The 5799-nt window shown below is 42.9% G+C and overlaps 1 non-coding gene across 1 annotated transcript; it reads left to right on the forward strand.

The window, feature by feature from the left end:
* The first annotated feature begins 1088 nt into the window (after positions 1-1088).
* LOC132352800 (U1 spliceosomal RNA) lies at positions 1089-1252 on the forward strand. The gene has a single exon (XR_009498881.1). It is a non-coding gene; the product is annotated as a U1 spliceosomal RNA (small nuclear RNA).
* The last annotated feature ends 4547 nt before the right edge of the window (positions 1253-5799 follow it).

Here is a 5799-nt window from a genome sequence, read left to right on the forward strand (position 1 = left end):
AGGCTTATTTTGGAATAAAGGAAGTCTAGGGATTTGGAGAGCAAACCCTGAGAAGTGAGGGCAGTGGAGAGAGGGCTCTGGAATGAACCTGCATGAGTTACTGGCAGCAAACCTTAGCAGTGAGGGCTGCAATTGTCCGATGTCCCAGCCATCAGCCCACCTGTCTGCAGAGGCCAGCTTGTTCTTTCTTATTGTAATTGTGCCCTCCTTCCCTTGGTTTTTATACAAAGACTAATAATTCTCTATCCCGTGCCTGCCGGTAAGGAAAGATTGTGAGGAATGGTGAGTTCCCAACCCTAAAACACTTGGAATTCATCGGATAAAAGGTCCTGCCCTTATTTCTCTACCTACAGAGTGCAGTTTTCTGCAGGAGAAGAAAGGTTGTGTTTTCTGCTCCTATAAAGAAAAAATAGAAACCAAAACCCCTTTCAAATCAAGGTATTTTTCTTGAGTCAAAAGCACCTCCTGAGCCTCCACCCAAGTCCATGAAAAGCTTTGTTAGATGATCTAAAGCTGCCAGGGTTTATAAAGGTCATCATATCATTCACACTGAGCTTGGGAAGTCTGTCCTTTCTCTGCTTCTCACATGCAGGGAAAATTGAATGAGAAATTTTCATGTCATTTCTACCCTACCCACACTCTTTTCTTTCTGACTTAATGAGTATAGTCACCCAGAAGATAATCAGTCATGTTATGGTCTATTTTACTGTGAAAGTGTTATTATTAAATTAATGACAATGTAATCACATAAAATTTGGAGAAGAATATGAAAAACTGAAAGTCAATTCTTTTCTTCATGGTCAGAGGGCTGGTGCCTTTCCATCCACCTCCCAATATTTCTACTGGACGAAGGTGACCATGAATCATCACCACAAACCACAGAGCCAACAGCCAGGACACTGTCCTACCCACTCTCACTTAGAAGTGAGCAGAACACTCTTTTAGAGTAAATTCCAATTAATAAACGTAGACGGGTTGGCAGAAATGTTAAAAATTACCATGTGGTAAACATCACAGTAGTAATAGTTATAGGTAAGAATAAATGCTAAAATTAATAGGCAAAAATATGATGAGAAATAAGATATTGCATACTTACCTGGCAGGGAAGATGCCATGATCACAGAGGTGGTTTTCCCAGGGCGAGCCTCATCCATTGCACTCTGGATGTGCTGACCCCTGAGATTTCCCCAAATATGGGAAACTCGACTGCATAATTTGTGGTAGTGGGGGACTGCATTCGTGCTCTCCCCTGGAAAAAAAAAAAAGAAGCAGGATATTGGCATAGACTCAAAGTATATCCCCATAAAACCCTTAGTAAGTTGAAAGGGAAATAATAAATTCACCGTGGAGAAACCTGTGATTGAGTTAATATCACCAATGCTGAAACATATCTACATCATGTATCTCCTAATATGATGTCAGCTTGACTGGCTACAGAGTGCCCAGATTCACCATTGTTTCTGGGTGAGTCTGTGAGGATGATTAGCATTTGTATCAGTGGACCCTTTAAAGTAGACTGCCCTCCCCAGTGTGGGTTGCCGCCACCCAACCTGTTCAGGGCCTGAATGGAAGCAGGGCAGAAGACGGAGGAATTCACGCCTTTTTTTCCAGTCTCACCGCTTGAGTGGACATCTCATCTCATCTTCTCCTGCCCTTGGACTGGTATTTACATCTTTGCCTCCCTTGGTTCTCAGGCCTTCTTCGGACTTGGACTGAATTACACCACTGGCTTTCTTGGGTCTCCAGTTTTCAGATGGCAGATTGTGAAACTTCTCAGCCCTCATAATCATGTAAGCCAATTCCTCATAATAAATCTCCCTTATATAGGTGTATATGTATACATATAGGTATATGTCGATGAAAAATAGATCAATAGTCAATCTAAGAAAGAAATGGAAAATGTTATTGTTGCCAACCTGAGGATTATAACCCCAGAACGCAGTCTTTTAGAAAGCTCTGAGGACTGTTCTGCCCCGTTAGAGATCAAAGCACAGTTATATATGTTTTTGAGACAAAGGGTAATTTGTCAAATGACGTATTGACAGTTACACAATCCAGATCTGCAGGTACAAAGTAAGTAGTGGGACATGTGACACCTTACAAGATTAAGAAGGCAGGTTATCTCCTGAGGAGTTATCAAGTAATGGGTCATCCTGACTCTTTACAAGGTTAAGAAGGAATGTTATCTCCTAAGGAAGTCTGGTCAATGCAGATGCACGATACACACTAAAGGGGAGGGAGGAGGCCCAAACGGACAGAGAACATTTAAATTTTTCTTGTCTTGCCATAAAATATGAATTTTATTTCATCTCCTGTTAGTTCTTTTTCTCTGGAAGGGTACAACATCATTTCTGTGTTATTCTTGCCAAAAATGCATACCTGAATTTAATCACAAGAAGACATTAGACAAGCCCAAAAGTCACCAGGAACCTTCATGTTGCCGAATTCAATAATCATTTCTCATTCCACGTTTTACTCAACCTTTAAGTATTATGTAATACTGTTGAACAGCTGTCTTTAAATCACTTTCTTCTCTTGCTCTCTAGGGCATAAATCTCTTTTGATCCTCCTCCTACCTTATAGTTAGTCTCCTCTTCTGATTTCTTTTCATCTTCCTACTAATGGAACTTTACTTTCCATCAACTGTACTGACCCCCAAGGTGATCTCATCCACTCATATGGCTTTGCAGCTGCAGGAGGACCACTGATTACATTCTCATTCTAGGCAGCAGGAATAAAGAAGGGAAGGATAAGGCCCCCAACCAACACCCTTAAATATAAGCACAAAACTCCTTCACCTATGTTCCGTCAGCCAGAGTTTAGTCCCACGGCCGCTCTTAGCTGGAAGGACCATGTACCAAGCTGCCAACAAGGTTCTGTTATTGAGGAATAAGAGAAGGACAGACATTGGATAACTAGTAACTCTTCTACAGGTGGCAAATCTTATCACTCCTCTGGTTTACACAGTGCAGAAGTCAGACGGATCTAGAATAAAACAAGTGGATTATTATAAACCTAATCAGATGGTAACTCTATTAACAGCTGCTGTTCTAGATAGAATTCTTTCCTAGAGAAAATTAACACAGCACCTGGTACCCGATATGTAGCTCTTGAGCTGACAGTTTCTTTCCTCTCACCCAATAAACAGGGAACATAATAGGCTGTTGGATGTTATCCTGATGTAGAATGACATAAAGTGACAGAAGGCATTTTGTCACAATTTGGTCTGCAGTGACTTTATCATCTCCTTATTACACCGGGTATCAGTCTGGTCCACTACATTGATAACATCATGCTGATAGGACCTGTAGAGCAGGAAGTAGCAGGCTTTGCACTAAGTGCTTATCTCAGGGAGACGTGAACCGCTGTGGTGTATCAGCCACACTCAGGGATAGCACTGAATAGGTTGATGTGAAATATTCCCTGTCAGCAAAATTCTGAGTGGTACATACGCATCATTACCCACTTTGCCTAGAAGGAATGGCCTGAGAAATATGAACAGACATGAAGGTATATGTCCCTTTCCCCCCCCTTCCTTCCTCCCTTCCTCCTTCCCTCCTGTCTGACTTTCTATCTATCTATCATCTATCTATCTATCTATCTATCTATCTGTCATCTATCATGGCTAAAATTTTAGCCAGATGATAGGAATTCATGGTTGGAAGATTTGTAACAAGTTCTAGGGAAGAGATATATGAATGGATGGATGTATCTTTTGGCATCACAGTGAGACAATATTTTTGTCCCACGTGAATGCCCACTGGAAGTCCCTCGCTGCTGAGGATGTTTTCAAATTGGATATTCCCACCCTACGACAGCTCTTTGCTCAGCCTCTTCAAGACCTGCCCAGTGAGTTCACAAACAAAGTGGCAGAGGTGCTAGGGATGGAAACCGTGCCTGGACTCAGTAATACAGACCCCTTCTCTCCCAGTGAGCCTGGCCGCTGTCACCGCTGAGCGTCCAGCTGGCCCACAGCAGCAGCAAGCAGCCCTGATGCCCCAACATGGCGCCACACCTTGGGTGCCCAAAGCCACCCCAGCCATCTCATGGCATCTTGAGGCCATGGGCCCTTCCACTGTAGCTAGGGCAGCAGTTTGTCCTCAGTGGAATAGACACGTTCTGGATTTGGATTTGGTTTCCTTGTGTACCATACTTGTGCCAGCCCCACCATCCATGGGACTTACTGAATGCCTTATTCCGGGTCATGCATTCCATTCCAAAGTTGATTCCTATCAAGGGCACTTAACCATGTGCATGAGCTATGGGGCTGCAAATTCTCTACGTCAGTTTCACTAGATTAGGTCTAACTGGCCCAGGGCCCTGACCTCCTCAATATAGACTTTCTCCCGGCTGCACCCCATCATCACCTGGACCAGACGTTTTTTTTTTCACTTGGTGGTTTTGCTTCCTCCTAGAGGGCGCATCTCCATCTATATTTCTCCCCCATACCCTGCCTCCCACGCTGAGAACCGCTGCTGCTTCTAGCTTCCAGAACTATGAACGAATCGATTGCTTATATGGGGGGGTTGCGGCACACCCAGCTCGTGGTGCTTTATTACAACAACCCTAGGCGGCTAGAGCCATATTCATTCATTGAGTTCAGAAATATTTGCTGGGCATCGACCATGTACCAAGCACTCTTAAAGACACGGAGGAATACAGAAAAAAAACCAACAACAACAGATAAATAGGGTCCATTCCAGCTTAGTAGAGGATGACATATAAAGAAGTGAAAAAAAAAAAACCAAAACCCAGTAACTTCAGATAATAGGGAGAGCTCTGAAATAAATACAACACTTAGAATCTTTCCTTTTAAGGACACCAGTCATTGAATTTAGGGCCCACCCTAATCAAGTATGACCTCATTATTATTATTATTATTATTCTTGGCCATGCCACACGGCTTGCAGGATCTTAGTTCCCTGACCAGGGATTGAACCCCGGCCACCACAGTGAAAGCGCTGAGTCCTAACCTTTGGACCTCCAGGGAATTCCCAAGTATGACCTTATCTTAGCTTGATTACATCTGCAAAGACACTATTTCCAAATAAGATCACGTTCACAGGTGGGAGTGTTGGTGTTCAGACTTCAATGTATTTTTTGGGGGAATGGGGGCACAATTCACCTCGCAACAGATCAGGACTGGGAGAGTGGCATCTCTGTAGAGACTATAGATAAGTGAAGGCCTAAATGATAAGCCATGTTGCACAGCACTACTGCAGTGTAAACACCAAGTGCTAATAGCTCTTGTAAACAAACAAATCCAGTGGGAACTAGTGGGTTTTCATTGGTGAAATGAATAGCTCATAATTGGCATCCTGGGTGTAGAAGTGGATCCTCGCTGGTGACTCAGTGGTACTCAAACTACAAGAATAGATTAAAATATTTTAGACAGCATCATGTAAAACCAACCTTACATGAACAAGGCAGACATAACTTTGAAAGACTTCCCTCTCTCTTCATTGGGACTGGATCCCAGGGCACCTTTCTGAAATGGTCTTGCGTGTCCAGCCATGACTTCAGAGAATTTTGATTGCCAGTGGGTTAACTACTTATTATCTCTAGATTGCTGTAACTGTCTCAAGTCAACCTTTCCTAAGGTGTAGTTACAGCTTATATAAGGACAGGGAGCTGGGACTTTATGGAGTTTACAGAACAAATTATGTGAACTGTTTTTATGCTTGCTAGCTCATAAATGTTTGCTAATAGCTGACTCTCCTTGTGGCAGAATTCCATCTGAAATCAGCTGTCATTAAAATTCTGTGGCAAGGTTGTTGGGGAGTAGTTAGCCTTTTCTTT

This window comes from Balaenoptera ricei, chromosome 18, assembly GCF_028023285.1.
Source record: "Balaenoptera ricei isolate mBalRic1 chromosome 18, mBalRic1.hap2, whole genome shotgun sequence".
Lineage (NCBI taxonomy): Eukaryota > Metazoa > Chordata > Mammalia > Artiodactyla > Balaenopteridae > Balaenoptera > Balaenoptera ricei.